At 42.4% G+C, this 23,176-nt stretch overlaps 1 long non-coding RNA gene and 1 pseudogene across 1 annotated transcript in view; both read right to left on the bottom strand.

Moving 5' to 3' along the window:
* The window catches only part of LOC134760425 (uncharacterized), a 146,191-nt gene that overhangs the window by 89,653 nt on the left and 33,362 nt on the right, over positions 1–23,176 (bottom strand). The window contains exon 2 of the long non-coding RNA XR_010137840.1: positions 19,964–20,003. This is a non-coding gene — a long non-coding RNA (uncharacterized LOC134760425). The remainder of the gene's footprint in view (positions 1–19,963; positions 20,004–23,176) is intronic.
* Positions 5,314–12,880, bottom strand: LOC100447502 (sal-like protein 4; annotated as a pseudogene).

The following is a 23,176-nucleotide window of genomic DNA, read 5'->3' as shown; positions in this document are numbered from 1 at the left end:
TGCTTGAGGCCAGGAGTTTGAGACCAGCCTGACCAACATAGTGAAACCCCATCTCTACTAAAACACAAAAAAATAGCCAGGCGTGGTGGCGCACGCCTGTAATCCCAGCTACCTGACAGGCTGAAGCAAGAGAATGGCTTGAACCCAAGAGGCAGAGGTTGCACTGAGCCTAGATTGCGCCACTGCACTCCTGCCTGGACCACAGAGCAAGGCTCTGTCTCAAAAACAAAAACAAACAAACCAAAATGCATTGAAAGGCATAAATGGCTTTCTACATTGGACCAGGATCCAGCTGGTCCCTCAGAGATCCCCCATCTGGATACATCTCACTCCCAGCCAGTGCCCACGAAGGTCTGGGTAAAGCCAGTAATTACCTGGGTGCTTATCCTGCAGTCCCACATACAAGCCTCAGCTTTGCAAATTGAATCCTCGATTTTGCCAGCACACCCACAATGGATTCATTTTCAGTTGCAGATTCACATTACCCAAGTTCTCAAGATTAATGTTTAAAACCAAAAAGTTAATTGAATTGTTTTCAATGCGAAATCATTATCACACAGATTGGATTTCTCTAACTCCATGTGACCAGTATTTTCTCTCCCTGTTAACAGCCAAGTAATATTCAAAGGTCATCTGATGATTAGATACTCCAAACTAGAGGAGTTAGATGAATCAAATGTTCAGCGGCATCAAGATAAGATGGACTGATGCATTCGTCTCATAGTAACAGATGGTCCTGCTTCATATTTTTTAAACTTCGGTCTTTCAGGTGCCACCTACATGACTGTTTGCTGTATTCACTGCTACTATTATTTACTATCTCAATAAGGTGCTCCTGGACCATCGCTTTGTGGGGAGGGGCTGAAAGCCCCCAAACAAATACATCTATATATGGAGAAGTTCTTTTTTCCTTTGTCACCAGATAACTTCCTAATAGAGTTGAAGCCTGCAGGTCTCCCTTAAATGTAAAACTGTCTTTGCAACATTTAAAAAATCATATGGCAATTAAGAGGAGATACAAATAGAATGTGCTTGCACTTCAGAATGATAAAATTTTAAGGATCAGTGTTTTTATGTGCCTGGGAAGCCTCTCTCTGGAGACCTTGGCCACCACTAAGAAGTTTGGGTTATGCACAGATGTGGCCAACACTCCAGGTTAGCTGGATGTAGTAAGATGCCCAGTTAGTCCATGCCACTGCTATTGCTCTGCTGAGACACAGTGGTTGAAATGCTGATCTTCACCCCTGGACACACGTAACACACGTTACCCCTTAGTCAAATGGAGGCATGTATAAAAAACCAATGGGCAACAGCACACTTAATGGTGAAAGACTGAAAGCTTTTCCCCTAAGGTTAGAAACAGACAAGGATGCCAGATTTCACCATTTGTATTCAACATAGTATTGGAAGTTCTAGCCAGAGCAATTAGGAAAGCAAAATAAAAGGCATCCAAATTGCAAAGGAAGAAGTAACTGTTCTTCCTTCCTTTAGGGGTTGTAGGAATTGTCAGTCTGAAGGTTAAAAAATTACAGCTTTTTACTCCAGGACCTTCCTCTTTCTTCCTCCCTGGGTTTAGGGAAAGTGGGGCATCATCAAATTTCACATCGATTTAATGGAACCTTGCACATCTGTATTCCCCATGCAAAGCGCCATTCATTTGATGAGAAAATAAGTTGCTTATATCTCCTTCCTGGTACTAGGAAGTTACTCCTTAGTCAAATGGATGCATTTGCATAGCTTTTTGAAGGCCAGCTCTCTTGTATATTACTTGAATATTTAAAATACTGAATTTTTAAAATAAATCTTTACATTTCTAATCTATAATATTTTGTAGCTATAAATAAGTGAAAATCTATATTATTTACCAGAAATAAAAGGAAAAATAAATGCAAATAAAATAAGACAACACCATTAAAATCTACTGAGATACTGTGGTTTGCTAAAGGTACTACAACTGAAATTTATTCTCTCATTGTGAAAAGTTACCTAGTGTTAGAGAAGTGTTAAAGATGTAGAATCATCAGACTGAGATTTCTCATTGATGTAATCAGAGAGGTTAAAAAAAGAATTCTGTGTGAGAAATTAAATTCTGCCAATTGGAAAATGGGACCCAATGCTTTCTGATCCCGTTTTATTGTGCCTCATAAAATCATCTCACATATCATCAATAAACATGTTCCAACCCTCAGGAACATTTATTGTGCCAATGGAACCAAAATACTTGAATAGCATTGGCTGTAAACTTCTGAATCAAACTTCATATTAGTGATGATCTTGCCAATACAAAATCCACTGGTCACCTCAACGTGATAAAGGTCATATATAAAAATCCAATGGGCAACAGCACACTTAATGGTGAAAGACTGAAAGCTTTTCCCCTAAGGTTAGAAACAGACAAGGATGCCAGATTTCACCATTTGTATTCAACATAGTATTGGAAGTTCTAGCCAGCGCAATTAGGAAAGCAAAATAAAAGGCATCCAAATTGGAAAGGAAGAAGTAACTGTTCACATATAACATGATCTCATATGTAGAAAACCCTAAATATTCCACACACAAAAATTGAAGCTAATAAATAAATTCAGCAAAGTTGTGAGATATCCAATCAAAACACAAAAATCAGTTTGCATCTCTATACACTAGCAATGAACAATCTAAAAATGAAATTAAGAAAACAATTCCACTTAAAATAGCATCAAAAAAGAATACATGTTTAGGAATAAACTTAACCAAAGAGTAGAGAGACTTGTATGCTGAAAATTACAAAACACTGCTAAAAGAAATTAAAGAAGACATAAATAAGTGCAAAGAAATCCTATGTTCATGGATTGGAAGAATTAATATTGTTAAGATGACAATACTACCCAAAGCAATCTACAGATTCAATGCAATCCTTACAAAAGTCCTAGAAGTGTTTTCTGGGGGAGGGAATAAACATTCAAAATTTATTTTCCAACAGACAGCATCAGCAGGTACAACTATAGGAGTTTCTCTGTAGATCATATATTCACAGGGGCATTACTAGCTCAATAGTGAGAAAGCCCTGGTGTGTTCTCTGTAACAGTATCCACTTCACAGTGTAAACAGGTACTATCACTGTGCTCATTTACAATTCCAGAAGGAAAGGTACAACTTGGCAAAAAAAAAAAAAAGTGGTAAGGAATCCTCAAGACAGATGCAATAACTAACAGACAAGATTTTGGCTAACAGTCTTGGATCCACATTTCAATCAGGGCCTTCCACAGAGAGGGGAAAGACTTCCCTCCCAGAAGTTTAGAATCTATCATTCTCCTTTCTCATTAAATCATTAGAGCAATGTTTCTTTGCTTTGTTTTGTTTTGTTTTATGGAGATGGAGTCTCATCTACCGCCCAGGCTGGAGTGCAGTGGTGCCATCATGGCTCACTGCAACCTCGACTTCCCAGGCTCTAGTGATCCTCCCACCTCAGCTTCCTGAGTAGCTGGGGCCATAGATGAAGATCACCTCCAGCTAATTTTTTATTATTTGTAGAGACAAGGTCTCGCCATGATGCCCAGGCTGGTCTTGAACCCCTAGGCTCAAGTGATCCTCAAGCTTCAGTCTCCCACAGTGCTGAGATTACAGATATGAGCCACCACACCCAGCCTACAGCAATGTTTCATTTGCTCAATATTGTTACATGTACAAAAGATTACAAAAACAGGAGTCACAAAAACATCTTGAACGTCCAATTTTTCCCACCAATACATCAACTTTTAGGTTTATGACAGGGCCTGGGAATACTTCAGTGGTCTTAAAATCGGAAAACAGACACTATAGCTACACAAAATGAAAAATGAAAGAGGTAGATAAATTAAAGCTTTCACACCCAGGACTTGTCTATCCCAACTTTGTAGCCTTCATGAAATATTCAAGGAAAAAAAATCTTCATAATTACTTGGCATAAGTCACACTAAGGAAATTAAACAAAAAAAATTAGTATGTGAACCTGTAATAGAAAATGAGCTTCCAGGAGTTTCTTCTCAAGAATGAAAACCTAGTTCTCCAATACAGTAAGCACTGGCAAACTAAATTAAGTCACCTGAGATTCCCCACTCAAGGACCCATGTCTTCTGGGGTTCAGGAAGACAAAGGCATCTGGGAGATGTGGCTAGGACACTAGCACTCTCAGGCCAACCGAGCTGTATCTAAATAAGCAGCCACACAGACATTGATTCGCAATTAGGAAAGCAAAATAAAAGGCATCCAAATTGGAAAGGAAGAAGTAACTGTTCACATACAACAAGATCTCATATGTAGAAAACCCTAAATATTCCACACACAAAAATTGAAGCTAATAAATAAATTCTGCAAAGTTGTGAGATATCCAATCAAAACACGAAAATCAGTTTGCTCTCTATACAATTTTAATGATTAGTGTTTTTATGTGCCTGGGAATAAAAGTCGATATGAGGGCATCCCACTTAAGGTTCTAAGGCTGAAGCAATTTTATAATTCCACAACCTTAGGTTTTTGCTGTTGTTTTTTAAGTACATTCAAACAAACAAACGAAAAGATGGAGACAGGGTTGGGGACATATAAAACAGGTACCTAAATAGATGAAAGACCTTGTCCTTTTACCCACATCAGTTACTAGGGAAGTATCCATACCCCTCTCTTCAACAGGCTAAGTAGTTAGCTGTCTTTTCCACTGTGGTTCAATAAGGTCCAACGGTTCTACCTTGAAATAGATAACAGTCTTTGGAAAAAGTCACTCTAGGTTGTACAAAGATTCTATGTATACAGTTTGCCACAAGTAACAAAGCTACTTTGCAAGACCCACTTCTTTCCAAAATTTAAAAAAATAACTTTAGTCTGTACTTGTTTGGGTGTGAATTTTTTTTTTTTCGTTTTTTGCAAAGCAGCATAGCAACAATCATGATTGTAGGACTTGCCTGAGATTGTGGTCATAACCCTGGTAAACATCATTTGCATACCAGTAAGAAAAAGAAAACAGGAGATGAGCTTTTTTTTTTCGTTTCTTTTTTTTTTTTCTTTTTGAGACGGAGTCTCGCTCTGTCACCAGGGTGGAGTGCAGTGGCGTGATCTCGGCTCACTGCAACCTCCACCTCCCGGGTTCAAATGATTCTCCTGCCTCAGCCTCCCGAGTAGCTGGTATTACAGGCGCTCGCCACCACGCCCAGCTAATTTTTGTATTTTTAATAGATACAGGGTTTCACCATGTTGGCCAGGATGGTCTTGATCTCTTGACCTCATGATCTACCTGCCTCGGTCTCCCAAAGTGCTGGGATTACAGGCTTGAGCCACCGCGTCTGGCCAGGAGATGAGTTCTTATTAAAAAGAGCAGATTCTAGAGATTTCACTCTGTTTGCATTTCTCCTTCCATGCAAGTTCTCCTTGAGTTTGGCTGACCACAAGCTCATCTTCTTCCAGGAAGTGAGGAAACTGGTATTTGGGAATGCTCCCAGTAGCAACTGCTTTTTCCATATCTGCACTGATACCTAATTGGAAGCCAACCACGTTGGAGACAGTGGCGTTATTTATATTGAAGCTGACTCCCAAGGAAACCAGGAGGGTAGGAACACTGCCACTCTGGATCACAGAGATCTCATTGGTCTTCTTGGCCAGACCACCATTGAGCGTGCTGGTGTCCTGGTTCCACACAACAGGGCCCATGTTCACTGAAGTGGCCAGGATTTCCCTGGGAAATATTTGAGACTCTTTCCATCCATACCTAACAGAGCCATGGTGTTCTCGATAGCCAGCTTCCTACCATGGCGTGCTGAGTCACATAGTAGACCTTCTGGTTGCCTTTGGTGGTAAAAGCTTACCCACAAATGTTGCATGCAAAAGGCTTCTCTCCAGTGTGAGTCTGCTCATGAATCTGAAGAAAGCTAATGGGTGAGAAGTTCTTCCCACACCACATGCAGCTGTGTTGCTTGGCCTGTTGGCATGGCTAGGCTGCTGACAAAGGGGTCATCCCCAGGGACAATGTGGAGGGTTCAACAAATGTGCCAGGGACTTCAACTTTGACATAGATTGACTGAGCTTGGATAAACGTTGAAGGGAGATGGCTCCAACCTTCTATCTTAGTAGGGCTGTTTTCAGAGCTTTCTACTTTGTCCCCAGCATCAGGAGACTTTGACTGATCCTTTCTGCTTGGCCATTGACCGGGGAGAGTCTGGAAGGATGTGGCTTCCATGATGTCTGGACTTCAGCTCTGATACTCCTGGTCTCCCATCAGTGAGGACCAGTCATTGGTCAAGCTATTGGTCTTCATGGAACTGTTTTCTCTGCTGCTCTGGTGCTGCAGGCCAAAAGGGGCAGGACCCACTTTTCCCAGGGCATCTAAGGAACCCAGCTTGGTGAACCCTAGTGTGGATGATGCCTACTACATGCTGGGAAGAGGCACAGGGACCTTTGAGGAACTACTAGAGGCCTCTGGGAGCTGACTTCATCTACACTGGTGCTTTCAAAAACATCATCATGGCACATGGCACTGGTGCTGCCATTCTCATCCACCGTCATTGGCTCAGGACCCATAAAGTCACAGGAATTCTCTGGCAGGGGAAGGTTGGGAATCTGACTGGCCAGGTCCATCTGAATATGCTGCCGCAACATCACAGCACCAGTGAACTTCTTCTGATAGAAAAGGCACAGATGCTGCACCTTTATGGATGTGTTGGGTTGGTGAACCCCAGTGTGTCTTAAGGGTTGCCTTTGGTAGAAAAAGCTCAGCCACAGATCTTACACTGGAATGGTGTCTCCAGAGTGTGGATGCAGCAATGCATTTAAAGGGAGCTTTAGCAGCTTAATACTTAGTGGCAAATGAGGCATTTGTTGGGGTCAGTGGTGGTCATGTCGGTGTACTCCACCAGTTGCTGCAATTTCAGGGTCTCTGACCCTGGTTCAGGGGTCCCACTTTCTTGGAAGCCACCAACCCTTGGGGAATTATGGTTTGGCCCCATGCCAGGAAGTGTGGGCTACATGTCACTGGGCAATGGGCCACCTGTGAGGTCCTTGGGGTTAGGCCCCAAACAGAGCTTTTGAGGTAGCCCTACAAAGGGGATTACAAGAACAGGTTTTCTGTCTAAAGAGAGACTCAGTTCATCTATTGACGTACAAAGAGTGCATAGGGGATGTCATTGCCTACCACCATTTTGTCCTAGAGCTCAGCAAAGAGCTGAGGGTTTGCCTTCACCTAGGGATGTTCGTGAATGTGCACCTTGAGGTTGCCCTTGGTGGTGAAGCAGTTATCACAGACAGAGCACACAAAGGGTCTCTCTTCCCATGTGGAAGTGGAGGTGGATCTGCAAGGAGCTATCAGTCTCAAAAAACCTTGCTACAGTACTTACACTTGTCCTTGTAGAGGATCACCTCATGTTTGGGTTTAACATCCACTGAGGAGATGTTCAGTGGCTTCCCCTTCCCTTTCTTGGATGGGTCTAGTGCTACAGTGGAGAAAGGACTTTGGAAGCATACCAATCCCAGGGCCTGAGAAAGCAAAGCACTCAAGAGGTGGGACATTACATTTGGCACCCCCTGGTCCCATCCAGCTTCACAGCAAAGGGCGTCAGCCCTGGGGATGGAGAACTGGTGGTGAAAAGGATGTTGGTGTGAGGTAGTATGGCTTGTTTCAAGGTGCCCAGAGACAGACCTTGGCTTCCAGCTTTTGGGCTGAACAAAACCACAGCCGCAGAAACCTGCTGGGACAGGTGGCTGCACAAGGCCTTCAGGGTGTTGGCCCCTTCCCCACCTAAGTAGAAGGCGTGTAAGGCCCACATGTCCACCTGGATGAGGACCTGCTTGGTGAGCTGAATCTACCGTAGCTGTTGCTGCTGCAGACACAGGACCTACTCAAGGACCCATGGGATGCTGTTGTTACTGGGCACGGAGGCTGGCAATGCATCTAAGCTCCACTGATTCATTGCCACTTTGGTGCCCTGTATTGCCTGCAGGCTCACATAGGGTTGGCCACTTTGCCTTTAAGTAAATAGCTTATCTTCTGGGGTGTGGGTGGCAGGGCCATCTCTGTTTTTAAGTGTACCACAGACTCCACACCCAGCTCCTCCTTCACGCTCCCTAGGTTGCCACCATTCTCCCTGTGACCATCCTTACTGCTTGAACTAAGTGGCTGGTGGCTCAGCACAGCTCCGGAGAAGTCTCCTGAAGGCACTGACCCCTCGCTGTCATTCATGTTGACAACACAACAGGTGGATTTTTAGTGCAATTTTTCTTATGTTCTAAGAACTCAAAAATGCTAAAGAACTCCACACAACATTTCTCACATTTGTGTGTTTCCTCCCAATGAAGGCACTTTATCATCGTGATTCCCTGGGTGGTTCACTGGAGCACCTAAAGTTTGGACGTCTGGCCTCAGAATGGTGAGAGAATAAATTTCTGTTGTTTTACGCCATCCAGTTTGTGGTTGTTTGTTACAGCAGCCCCAGCTCCCAGGCCACCAGCGCCACTGGGGCCACATCTGCAAATGCTAGGGCCAGCTGCTATGGCTGCTGCTCACCCTGGTCCTCGTCCAAGTTGATGTGCTGGGGTTTTACCAGCTTGTGCCTCGACGTGGTGTGAGCCTCAGTGTTCCCAGAGAGCCGCAGTTATTTGCCCTGTCCCTAATAGTGCTTTTTTGAAGACACAGAAAAACCCATTTTTAAACTATTATGGACTCTCAAAGGACTCTGAATAACCAAAATAATTTTGAAAAAGAAAAAGGAACAAAATTTGGAGGATGCTCAGTTCCTGATTTCAAAACTTACTACAAAGCTACAGTAATCAAAACAGTTTGGCACTAGAATGAGAACTGACATATAGACCAATGGATAGAAGAGTCCAGAAATAAATCATCATATATATGGTCAGTTAACTTTTAAAAAGAGAGCTTAGGCTATTCAATTGAGAAATGATGATGCTTTCAACAAATGGTGCTGGGAAAACTGGATATCTACATGTAAAAGAATGAAGGTGGACCCTTATACCAGATCATATACCAAAAGGATATAAAACCTCATAATGAATCAAAGGCCTAAATGGAAGAGCTAAAACTATACAACTCCTAGAAGAAAACATAGGGGAAAATCTTTATGACATTAGATTGGGTAATAGTTTCTTGGATATGATGCCAATAGTGCAGGCAACAAAAGAAAAAAATGATAAATTGGAATTCATTAAAAGTAAAAACTTTTGTGCATCAAAGGATGTTATCAAGAGAGTGAAAAGATAACCCATAGGATGGGAGATAATATTAGTAAAACATATATCTGGTAAGGGATTAATATCTGGAATGTATAAAGACCTCCTGCAACTCAACAACAACAACAAAAGTAGCCCAATTCAAAAACAGGCAAAAGACTTGAATAGATATTTCTCCAAATATATAGAAATGCCCATGAAGCACGTGAAAAGATGTCCAACATCATTAGCTATTAGGCAAAATGCAAATCAAACCCACAATGAGATACCACTTCACATCCATTAGGATGGCTGTTATTTTAAAAAATTAAAACCTGAAAATAACAAGTGTTGGCAAAGATGTGGAGAAATTGGAACCCTTGTGCATTGCTAGTGAGGATGTGAAAGGTGCAGCCACTATAGAATACAGTATGGCAGTTCCTCAGAAAATTAAACATAGAATTACCACATGATTCAACAATTCCATTTCTGGGTATATACCCAAGAGAATTGAAAGCAGGGACTCAAACGGATATTTGCGTACCATTGCTCATAGCAGCAGCATTCACAGTAGCCAAAAGGTGAAAACAGCACAAGTGTCTATTATTAAATGAACAAATACATAAAATATGGTATATACATATAATGGAATATTATTCAGCCCTAAAAAATAATGAAATTCTGACACATGCTACAACAACAATGAACTTTGAGAACATTATGCTAACTGAAATAAGCCAGCCTTTAAAAGACAAATATTGTATGATTTCATTTATATGAGGTGTCTAGAATTATCAAATTCATAGAGGCATAAAGTTGTTTGGGGGTTACCAGGTGGGTAGGGACTGGGGAAAGAATGGGGAATTTTTGTTTTATAACTACAGAGCTTCTGTTTGGAATGATCAAAAGTTCTAGATAAGTAGTGGTGATAGGTGCACAAATTATAAATGTGCCTAGTGCCAATGAAAATGACACATACTTAAAAGTGGTTAAAATGGTAACTTTTATGTTATATATATGTTTTATAACAATAAAAGATATATGCTGGTCAATCCTAAGCAGGAGAATGGATAAACAAATTGTAGTATATTCATACAATAAAATACTACTCAGCAATATTTTTTTAAAGCTACTGATAGGCCCAAAAACATGGCTGAATCTCAAAAACATTATATTTAGCAAGAGAAGCCTTACACAAAGGGATATATACAGATGATTCCACTTATACCAAGTTCTAGAATAGGCTACATTATTCAAAGTGAAAAATATCACAAAGTGGTTGCCTGGAAGGAGGTTGGTTTTGATTGGAAAGGGCCTGGAATTTTCTGAGGTGAAGAAAATGTACTGTATTTTGGGTTTCATAGTTGTACATAATTGCCAAAATTCATTTAATTTAACACTGAAGGTTTTATCATATGTAAATTATATCTCAAAGATACAGAAAAATTCTATTGGTCAAAATTTCTTTCTAGATGGACAGTACTGACTTGAGTATCCCAATGGTCCTTCTCCTTTCTCTCATCTCCACGGCTGCACAATCTCCTGCCTGTCTCTTTTTGATTGACACTTTCCTTATTTGACTCTGCTAATATATTAAATCAGGTTACATTAACATTTTACAGGCTTGACACATATTCAGTCTTCTTAAGGTGATTTTTCACATCACCTTTCTGACTCTTTATGAGGTTGTATGACTTCTTCACATAACCTCCCAAAGCCAACCCTACTATAATGATCAAGTTTTTAGCATATACTTCACGATAGCTCCAATGCTAAAATATGATATTACTTTCAGTAGATGAGCCCTAGAACTAAACAAGATGGTCCAATATTTTAGTTTACAGTCAGATAACATGATTAAGTTGAACCATATGAAATTGCCAATGTTTCCCTTATTTTCAACAATTACATATGACAATTACATATGCCTCAAACAGTAAAGTTTTTTTTTTTTGTTTTTTGTTTTTTTGAGACAGTCTCGTCCTGTCGCCCAGGCTGGAGTGCAATGGCGTGATCTCAGCTGGCTGCAACCTCTGCCTCCTGGGTTCAAACGATTCTCCCACCTCAGCCTCCAGAGTAGCTGGAGGTGGTGGCACTCGCCACCACACCCAGCTAATTTTTGTATTTTTAGTAGAGTCGGGGTTTCACCATGTTGGCCAGGCTAGTCTCGAACTCCTGACCTTGTGACCCACCCGCCTCAGCCTTCCAAAGTGCTGAGATTACAGGCGTGAACCACTGCGACTGGGCATAAAGTTTTAAAAATTGCATAATCTCACATTTTTCTCAACATCCTTAACAGGTAATCCAACGTAAGATGACTATTTCTTTTAAAATTAGAAAATTTTAATAAATAAGCACAAATGATTAGTTGAATGATTTTAAAATGAGCTGTCATATAAGTAGTTAGATAATTAAGTTAATTAAATTTAAAGATAATAGTTAACTAATTGTTTTAAAAGATTAGTCAAGTATGTAAAAGATATTAACTAAATATTATTTATATACATATGCTCATGGGGACCCAATATTTTGCTGGAGGTCATCTTGCAACAACAGAGATTGGCCTGTGTGTCTCATTCATTGTTACATTCTTAGCACCCAGCAGAGTCCCTGAAATACAGCAGATGCTCAAGAAATATCTGCTAAAATGAAGAAATAAGAAGGACTTTTTGTCAGATGAACCATTACAACCCCAAAACATATATCCCAACATCTTTTGCCTATAAAGGAAGCCCCAAGATAATTTTCATTGCATTTTTCCCATGTTCACATTACAGCCAAATCGACTTTCTTGTTTCTAAGACATACAGTGCCCAAATCAAAGCGAAAAGGTATATCAAAAATCCAAATTTTTCTAAATCATGTCTTCTATGTGACTAGAATAAAAAACAACATAGAGGATTTCAGGTTTGACAATAACAGAAATTTCCAGAAGAGACAGTAGAATGCAACCAGAATATAACTCTTGCCATGGAAAATTTAATTTGCTGGAAGCAATATGGCAATCTGTTAGGAGCATGATGCCTATAAACTGGACGGTCCTGTGTTCAAAGGTCAGTTTTTCACTTTTCTAGACATGACCTTGAGCAAGTTCTTTCACCTCCCTGAGCTCCTATTGCTCATCTGTAAAAGGGGGATGATAATTATTCATTCATTCATTCACCTATTAAATATGTATTGAACACCTACCATATGCCAGGCCTGGAAATGGGCTCTGGGATACAACAATGAACAAAACAGACCAAAAGGCCTGCCCTCATGGAGTTTACAGTCCAGAGAGAATGACATGCAAAACATCAAGTAAGTAAAATATACAGTGTGTTTGAAGATGAGCTGAATTTTCAGGAGACCAAAATTCTGCATGAGTTGGTAGGGCAAAAACCAATGGGCTTTGAGTAATTATCGGTAATGGGATGAATTACTTGTACCAATGAGCAGCTTAGAGCAATCACTTAAATAGTTTTAAGAGAATCGTCACTAGCTAGATAGACACATGCTTGAATAGATAAGTGATAGATAGACAAACAGAGCAACAGATGGATGAATTAGAGAGTCAAGCAGACAGACCTAAACAGATTGACACAAATGGCATCTCAAGGTGCCCTGACAACAGCATCTGCTGCTAGAATGCCTGACTTTTGATCTTGCACGTCTGGCTAGCAAGATAGGCATTAGTGTCTCCCTCGCTGGACTCTAGGCATCCTTGCAAAATCCTCTCCATCTTTGAAGATGAGTTGGAAGACCTGGTCTTCCCTTAGGAGAGGACCTGTGTAAATCTGTGCCAGGCCTCTTCTCCAAATCTTCCAAAAAATCAATAGGCTCTTTCAAGCAGAGGGTAGAGGTGATGCCAAGGGAAAGTCTCTGTAGCAGGAGAAACGAACAGTCCCAAGAGATAGAAACTAGACACCAGAGAGATGAAGAAAGAATGTATTCAACAAGGAGATGGATGTCAGAAGGTGTCAAGTTTTATTTCAGTAAGATCAGTGGCCCATCCTTCATCATTTCCCATTTCAGATAATTCAGTGTGGATTGAGTATTGAAAGCTATTGGAGAATTATCATTGGTCTTCTGGGTGTGATAATGGCAATGCAGCACCGTAGAGAGAGAGGAAAAAAAAAAGTCTTTCTCCTTTATGTCTGCAGTAGAATAATATGATGTCTGGGATTTACTTTGGCAAACTCCAGCCAGAAAAATAAAAGAAAGAAAGTCGGGGGTTTTGATGAAACAAGCTTGGCAACATTTTTATGATTGTTGGAGTTGTGTTGGGTGCACAAGAGTTCATTAGATACTTCTCTCCACTACTGAGTGTGCTGGAAAGTTTTCATAGTAAAAAGTTATGATTTTCCCATTTATTTTCAGAAGGGAAAAAATACACATAAGCACACATATATACACTTGGAGCATTTTTCCAGCTTTAGGGATTAATTCAGTTTGGCAGACGAAAGTCATTCTGTTAAATGATTTATGATATTTAAAGAGCAATTTGGTTCCATTTAATTGCTACCTTAAATTAACTGTTGCCTGAGCCTAGAGAAATGATTGCTAGGGCCAGAGTGGAGGAAGAGGTGACAGTGAGCTTCAAGTGGTATTGAGTGATTTCAAGTGTGACCAGAGACTTAGACGAAAGGATGCAGAGCTCCCACGTAAAGGGCAACGCTCTCTAAAAATCACTGCTCTCAACAATCTTCCACCATCTGAGAAGGTTATTTGAATTCCTTCCCAACTGTTCCCAAACAGAGCATTTTGTAATGCAGAGGAATTTTAAAATAATTGAACCCAGACTTATAAATGCCTTCAACATCCAGTCACTACATATTTGTTCAGTATCTACTCTATCACTGGCACTGTGCCAGGCCTAAGGGCTATATGGCGGTAGACAACCTAGAGCAGATCATTGCTTTTTTTTTTTTTGAGGTGGAGTCTCACTCTGTCACCCAGGCTGGAGTGCAGTGGCACAATCTTGGCTCACTGCAAGCTCTCTCCCCCTCAGGTTCAAGTGATTCTCCTGCCTCAGCCTCCCGAGTAGCTGGGATTACAGGCATCTGTCACCACACCCGGCTAATTTTTGTATTTTTAGTAGAGACAGGGTTTCACCATCTTGGCCAGGCTGGTCTTGAACTCCTGACCACGTGATCCACCCGCCTCAGCCTCCCAAAGTGCTGAGATTACAGGCATGAGCCACTGTGCCTGGCTGAGGATTACTTTCATGAGACTTACAGTCTAGCTGGAAACACAGGCATCCTCAACATGTAAGGACACATTAAAGCAATTAACAACCTTCTGATAAGTGGGATTTTTTTTTTTTTTTTTTTGCTCTTGTTGCCCAGGCTGGAGTGTGATGGCGTGATCTTGGCTCACTGCAACCTCCGCCTCCTGGGTTCAAGTGATTCTCCTGTCTTAGCCTCCTGAGTAGCTGGGATTACAGGCATGCGCCACCACACCTGGCTAATTTTGTATTTTTAGTAGAGATGGGGTTTCACCATGTTGGTCAGGCTGGTCTCAAACTCCTGACCTCAGGTGATCCACCTGCCTCAGCCTCCCAGAGTGCTGGGATTACAGGAGTGAGCCTGTAGGAACTTTTATAGACCACAGTAAGCATGTGCTGGACATTGGTATAAATGTTCCACAAGTAGTCATTCATTTAATCCTTCCAACAACTCATATGCCTTCTACAGGTGGAGAAACTGAGACACAGAGAGGATAAGTAACTTGTTCAAGATTATCAGGTATTAACCAGTGGAGCCATGATTGGAACCCCAGATTTGCTGCAGAGCCTCACGTCCTAACCACTCTGCTGTCCAGCCTCTCAAATCAAGGCCACTATTGCATATTTTTGGAATATCTAACATATGCCAAGCTCTATTCTCAGCCCTGGGATAAAGCAGATAATAAAGTCCCTGCTCTCGTGGAGCTTTTTGGGGGAGAGGGACAATTAGAAACACCTAAATATATAATATGCCAGAAGGCTATAAGTGTCATGTAGGACAATAATCAATGGAAAAAATAGAAAATGACAAAGGGTCTCAGATGGCAACAGCATGAAGTTCTTGTAAGTTCAAGGACTCTCCAAGAAGGCACTGAGATTGGAGGAGTGAGATGGGCATGTTAGGAGGTGATGTCAGAAATCAGATGATGCTCATACAGCCTTGAAGGTCAATTTAGGAATTTCAGATTCCACTGTGAATAGATGAGGAACCCTCAGGGTCATGAACAGAGGAGAGATAGGATACACCTTTTTTTTTTTTTTTCCAGGCTGGAGTGCAGTAGCATGATCTCAGTTCACTGCAACCTCTGCCTCCTGGGTTCAAGTGATTTTTGTGTCTCAGCCTCCCAAATAGCTGGGATTACAGGCATGTGCAACCATGTGAGGCTAATTTTTGTATTTTTAATAGAGACAGGGTTTCACCATGTTGGTCAGGCTGGTCTCGAATTCCTGGCCTCAAACGATCCCCCCACCTGGGCCTCCCAAAGTGCTGGGATTACAGGCATGAGCTACCGCGCCTGGCCAGGATACACCATTTTTTAAAAGGCTCACGCTGCCTTTAGGGAGTGACGGTGGAAGCAGGCAGACCCTTTAGGAGGCTGTTGCAACAATCCAGGGATTCATGATGGTGGTTTGGACCAGGAGATAACCACGGGGGAGGATGAAAGGCAGGAGAGTTCTGGATGTATTCTCAAGATGAAGTCAGTTGGAATTGCTGACAGATTGGATGCGGCTGTGAGAGAAAGAGAGTCCCAAGGTGTTTGGCCTGAGCATCAGCCAAGAGGGAGCTGCCTTTAACTGCAATGAAGAAGACTGCAGGAGAGCAGAGTCTTACCTGGTAAGGTAGAGGAAAGAAAATGAACAGGTCCCTTCACTCATCGGAGGCACATAAATAGAGTTGAGTCCTATGTCAAGGTTGGAAATTAGGCCAGATGAAGAACAAGGTCAGAGAGGATAAGCAGGGGTGGTCTATAGAAATCCTGGAGTCAAAATGCCCATGCCTGCAGGGGATCCTTGTACCTGGGGTCATCTAAAGAGACCAGGGTCCTGGTGGGCTTTGAATTCAGCATTGAAAGATGGGGAAGACACAAGGATGTACGGGAGATAATGTCCTGGCAACCATGCAAGCAAAGGTTCAGAGGGAGGCACAAGCTTGACACGTGGCTTGGACTGTCAGTGTCCTCAACAACCACTGGACAAGGTTTCCAGGGCTCCGTTTTCCGCACTGCCCAGAGCGTAGGCACAGGGGTGAGCAGAGCAGAGTGTGTCTGCCGAGTATCCCAGGCAGACACACATTAAGCCGGATGGAGAAAAACAGATGGTGCAGCAACAAAAACAAGCCACCTCCCTCATGGCTCAGCTGTTTGAGTTGTAAAATTATTGACGGAGGCTAGGCAAGTGGAGTCCGTGGAGGAACAATTCAGTCTGGTGATGTCTCAAAAACTCACTTAGACAAGGTGGTTCTGAGAAGAGAAATTAGACAGTCCCCTTCCCCATGGGCTTCCCACGTTACTCAGCCCAGCCACCCAAACTGTTGCCCCAGGCTATAGTACAGGCTGTGGAGGAGCAAGGGAGAGGCAGTGGAGACCAACAGTTATGGAATTTGCTCTGCAGCCTGCTGAGTTTGAGAAGCTGCTCTCCCACCTACTAACTATGTGATTACGGGCAAGTTCCTGGGCTGCTCTGTGCCTCACGACCTATAATGTTGATCATAGTAGCTCCTCATAGGGAGATTGTGAAATAAAGCATGGAGACAGTGCTTGGTATGCACTAAGTACTCAATAAAAATTAACTGTAATTATTATTATCTAACTCTGCATCCACAGAGCTGAGTGTACAGCTCACCACATGTTGGGAGTTCAATAAAGGGCTGCTTAATATAATTTGATGTCATCATGATCATTATCATAGTTATTGAGCTCTTACAGTGGCCAGCTCTTTGCAAAGCCATTTACACACTTGAGTGTCTTACATTGGGATATACGAAAAACTCAAAAATCTAAGGACATATGTCAGGCACCAATTTTGCTCAGAAACTCAGGGATCACTTTTAGAAGCAGACTTCGGTCTTGCAGATAGATATGACAAAGCAAAGGAGAAAGGAAAAATGAACAAGGAGAAAAGGTTTTCCTGAGGACAAGAGCTGAGATTTTAGATGTTTCAGGGAACTAGATATGCCCATACGATTGCCCATACTGTCTGTGTGTGTGTGTGTGTGTGTGTGTGTGTGTGTTTAATTGGAGCTAGGCATTAGTTACTTAGTCAGTCAATGAGTTACTTAGTTTTAAGTTGGGACAGATGGTCTTTCCCTTCTCCCTCCTTCCTCCCCTTCTATACCTTCTTTCCTTCTTCCCAAGAAGAAAAGCTCAGGGGTTCACGAACTATGAGATATGGATCAGGCCAATATATGGACAAACCAGTACAACAAAAGCCAATTCCCTAAAAAGCCTGTTTGCTAAGAATGCCATTCAGCAATTGACTTTCCTTGAATTGACCTAAGTTCCTGGGATATCACTGAAGATGGAAAGACAGAGACAAGAGCAGGAAATGGGGCTCTTGGAGAGCACACCACACTGAGCCCCGCTTGGAGAGCTGCCCATCCTAAGGTACCTGTTCCCAAACGGAGGTGGAAGATTTGTCCTCAACAGAATCCGTACTCAATTCAGCTTTAAGCGACCAGAAGCACTGGGCTCATAGGAGAAATGGACAATGGAGGCTGTAAGTACTTAGGAAGGACTCTCACAGAAAGAAGAATGCCTCGAGCAAGACCTGGAGACTGGATGCCTCCTCAGAAAACACCCAGATGAAGGAGGAAGACCAGCATGAATTTCTTTTTCTTTTTCTTTTTCTTCTTGAGAAAGAGTTTTACTCCGTCGCTCAGGCTGGAGTGCTGTGGCGCAATCTCAACTCACTGCAACCTCTGCCTCCGGAGTTCAAACCATTCTCCTGCCTCAGCCTCCTGAGTAGCTGGGATTACAGGCATGTGCCACCACGCCCGGCTAATTTTTGTATTTTTAGTAGAGACAGGGTTTCACTATGTTGGCCAAGCTGGTCTTGAACTCCTGACCTCAAGTGATCTGCCCACCTCGGCCTCCCAAAGTGCTGGGATTAAAGGCATGAGCCACCGCACCTGGCCCAGCATGAATTTCTTAGATCAAATTCCGCTTTGTGACAGAGGAGGCTGGCTGCAATAATAAAGGTGGAGGCCAGGCACAGTGACCTTAAGCTCAGAGTTCTTCAGAGGCCTCAGAAATAACACCACACATCTACAACCATCTGATCTTTGACAATCCTGACGAAAACGAGAAATGGGGAAAGGATTCCCTATTTAATAAATGGTGCTGGGAAAACTGGCTAGCTGTATGTAGAAAGCTGAAACTGCATCCCTTCCTTACACCTTATACAAAAATTAATTCAAGATGGATTAAAGACTTAAACGTTAGACCTAAAACCATAAAAACCCTAGAATAAAACCTAGACAATACCATTCAGGACGTAGGCATAGGCAAGGACCCCATGTCTAAAACACCAAAAGCAATGGCAACAAAAGCCAAAATAGATAAATGGGATCTAATTAAACTAAACAGATTCTGCACAGCAAAAGAAACTACCATCAGAGTGAACAGGCAACCTACAGAATGGGGGAAAATTTTTGCAATCTACCCATCTGACAAAGGGCTAATATCCAGAATCTACAAAGAACTTAAACAAATTTACAAGAAAAAAATCAAACAACCCCATCAAAAAGTGGGCAAAGGATATGAACAGACACTTCTCAAAAGAAGACATTTATGCAGCCAAAAGACACATGAAAAAATGCTCATCATCACTGGTCATCAGAGAAATGCAAATCAAAATCACAATGAGATACCATCTCACACCAGTTAGAATGGCAATCACTAAAAAGTCAGGAAACAACAGGTGCTGGAGAGGATGTGGAGAAACAGGAAAAGTTTTACACTGTTGGTGGGAGTGTAAACTAGTTCAACAATTGTGGAAGATAGTGTGGTGATTTCTCAAGGATCTAGAACTAGAAATACCATTTGACCCAGCAGTCCCATTACTGGGTATATACCCAAAGGATTATAAATCATGCCACTATAAAGACACATGCACATGTATATTTATTGCAGCACTATTCACAACAGTAAAGACTTGGAACCAACCCAAATGTCCATCAGTGATAGACTGGATTAAGAAAATGTGGCACATATACACCGTGGAATACTGTGCAGCCATAAAAAGGATGAGTTCATGTCCTTTGTAGGGACATGGATGAAGCTGGAAACCATCATTCTGAGCAAACTATCGCAAGGACAGAAAACCAAACACCACATGTTCTCACTCATAGGTGGGAACTGAACAATGAGAACACTTGGACACAGGGTGGGGAACGTCACACACCGGGGCCTGTTGTGGGGTGGGGGGATGGGGAGGGATAACATTAAGAGAAATACCTAATGTAAATGACGAATTAGTGGTTGCAGCACACCAACATGGCACATGTATACCTATGTAACAAACCAGCACATTGTGCACATGTACCCTAAAACTTAAAGTATAATAAAAGAAAAAAAAAAGTTCAGAGTTCTTAAATTCCACACAACCTGCACAAAGTGATTAGCATCCTGGTGAGGCATAAAGTAGGGAGATTGTCTTTTTTTTCCTCTCCTCTTTTCTATGTCTCCACCTTCCCCAGATAATATTAAGTCTGTTTGTTGATTCTCCCAACCCCACACAGAGACATGTGGCTAAATGGTTAGCAACGTGGACTTGGGGGACAACCCACCATGTGACCTTGGGCAAATCACTTCCACTCACCTGTGCCTCAGTTTCCTCATCTGCGCCTCAGTTTCCTCATCTGCAAAATGGAAATGAAGGTAATAAGAGTACCAGCTTTATAATGTAGTTATAAGGGTTAAATAAATTAATACAGTAAAGTTCTTAGAATAGTCCTTGGCTGATTGTAAGTGATCAATGCATCATAGCAATTGTTACAATTAGTACTGCTACTGCTACTCCTACTATTATTCACTCAGTTGAATGAAAATACTTAGACTAAGGCAAAACATAGTAAAAAATTGGAAAGAGAAGAATTTCAGCCTTTAACTTCTTTGAACTCTAATTTATAAGAAGTCAACTGGAGAGAGGTTATATGGTTTCCATTTAGGACAGGGTATGATCACCAGAAAGCTATGCTGGATAACGTCTCTGGATATAATGCAAGATGGGCATTGAAATACAGTAATTTTCACCCGCTGGAGTGCAGAGAGCCTTCGCTTAATGAATGAGTTGTCATGATCCATTTCAGAGAATTCTGGTGGGGAAGATCTGAACCATCCATCCTACTGGTTCCAGGAAAACACCCAAGGATGTGCTAGGAGAGACTTCTTCCAAAAGAAGAAGCAGAAATGCCTAGTTATGTTCTGCTCCTGCCCCAGGGAGAAGAGCCACACTCCACCTGACCCTTGGCTTAGACATTTAACCCAGTTGATGGAGAGGACGAAACCTAGATGACGTTTCAAGGGATGGTGCGTTTTTCCCCCTCTGTGCACATTTCTGGCCTCTTCCTCAAGAGAAGAGAGAATTTCTGCCCTTCTGTGTCTTCATCATCACTGTGCCACCCAATCCTAGAGGGGGAGAAATTGATCATCTAACATTCACTGGGCCCAGCTTTACTGAAGGTTACTACATTGAAAGGTAAACTTGCTTCCTTCTGCCATGTGTGATAGGCTCTGCAAGACTGGCCCTCGCAGTGCCTTCCTTCCACTTTCCCCCACTCCCTCTGGAAGAGGTATAAAAGGTCTTAATTCTCAGGGAAGGCTGAGTTATACTCTTGCCTTGGTGGAAAGAAGCACGGACATCTCTTATTCCTTTTTCATTTCCCTTTGTCACAGTGGCAGCAGGCAAAAGTCAAAGCCAGCCTCCAAGCCTGTCTCAGCTCTGCCTGCACCCATGTGTCAGACCTCCCCACAATTCCCACCCAGGAGCACGGCATGACCTATTCCTCTCCACCTCCCTCGCTCCCTCCCAGTTGTTCTTGTGTCCTCGTCCATTGCGTGTATGAAATCCTTTGTGCATATACGAAAGCAGAGGTCAGGATCCAGACTCTCAGATTCCTTTGCATCTAACTGTATACACCTGCCCAAACAACAGCAGGCTATGACTCCCATTTTGCAGATGAGAAAACAGACGCCCAGAGAGACTTAAAGGAGCTATGCTATAGAAAGTAGGTGGCACAGCCCGGATTCTATGACTGGCCTTCATGTTCTAAATCATCTTCCCAGTTCACCCACTGCTTCTTATCCACATTCGTTACTCGCTCTTTTAATACCTGAATCACTCCACAAAAAATTGTGTGTGTGTGTGTATATGTAAATATGTATTAAATACACATATGCATATGTGTATAGTAAAATAAGATATGCAATATGCAAAAGAAAATATACAACATGCATACAATATAAAATAAAATTATATAATTCCCCCATCCAATGTCTAGTTGCTTGGAGGAATATGTGAGAATCAAATCATGTTGTCTACCACTTAGACTTATTGGACTCAGAGCTGCTTCTCTCCTTCCTAATTCACAGTAGACTCTCAAAACACCAGCTCTGCATTCTCTCTCCTTCCTCAGTCTGGCAGTCAGGCTCTGAGCTATGTTCTCATTAGAGCAGAATTTCCCCCTCCACACAGCACAGTCTCTGGATGAAGGCTCCGTGGAGTTGAGGATAATAGACTCTGCCGGCAGTTCCAATCAGGTAGGCATGACAAAAAGACGCGTGCAACACCCAGAGTGTGGACAGAGGGCAACAGAGTTGGATGCAGACCCGACTGACACAGATGGTAACTGTGGTTTGCACTAGACCGGGCAGCTGGAGCTCGCTCCTCCTGCCTAGCTTTCAGGCAGGGGTCTGGGAGGAGGTGGGTGTTGAGTGGGTGTTCAGGAATGAGTGAAGTGATGCCGCCTGGACCACCAGGTGCTCTGGGGTCGAAATTTTCTCAATTAATGACTTAATGCTTGTAACACAGGTTCAGCACATGTGCCCCAGTGCCTGATGAGAGAGCAGGGCAGCGCTCTTTTGCCATTAATCCTGGAAAGGATTTTCTAATCTTCTTGTCATGGTGGGAAGAGTTTGTGGGAGCCAGAGCTAGAGGCAGTTCCAGTAGAGGAAAAAAACACCAGCTTTGGACTTGGAAACCTGGACTCTGATTCCAGCTTTGTTTATATACAGATGGGGAGAAACACACCATCCCTTGAGCTGCAGGACCTGGGACAAATCACCTCATTTTCCTGGAGCACAGATTTCCCATCCTGACCTGCGTATAAATTATGTAAGTCTACCAATAATATAAATATACAATCTATATATGTATGTACATGTAAAAGCACAAACTCCTAACCTGGGCAAGGGTCTGCATGTTCCAGTCCCTGCCCATCTTTCACCCTCTGTTCCTATCACTCTCCACCCTAAGTCCAGTTGGCTCCAGCCTCTCATCCTCTTGCATCTCTCAAAGGACCAAGCTCACTCCCACCTCCACTCTCTTTACACCTTTTCTTCCTTCTGCCTGCAAGACTTTCCCACCCTCTTTCTCTGACCAACTCCATGTCTCACCTTAAATAGCACTTCTCCCAAGAACCTATCTGGACTGCCTCTTGCTCCTGACAGGGTCTCAGTTGAGCAACCTGAAGGCCACAGAGCCTGGTGGTTGGAACACAGGAACTGCAGCTGGCACACCTGGGTTCAAATCTGAACCTGACAGTCACTGACTCATATGACCTTGGGAAAAGTCTTGTCTGAGACCCTGTCTCCTAGTCTGTAAAGCAGGACTCATATTAGGTTTACATCAGAGGACTGACATGAAGATTACATGAAATTAACTATGGAAGATACACAGACACTTGGTAAGAGATGCCTGTTTCCCCTCTACAACACTCAGAATCATTAATATGTCAGAAAATATTCATCCTATTATATGTTCCACATCTATCTCCCCTGCCAGATTTTGGACTCAAAGAGAGAAGGAACCATC

Source organism: Pongo abelii, chromosome 18 (genome assembly GCF_028885655.2).
Source record: "Pongo abelii isolate AG06213 chromosome 18, NHGRI_mPonAbe1-v2.0_pri, whole genome shotgun sequence".
Classification (NCBI taxonomy): Eukaryota; Metazoa; Chordata; class Mammalia; order Primates; family Hominidae; genus Pongo; species Pongo abelii.
Note: the sequence above shows the minus strand (reverse complement) of the source record. Positions and strands in the feature narration are given on the sequence as shown.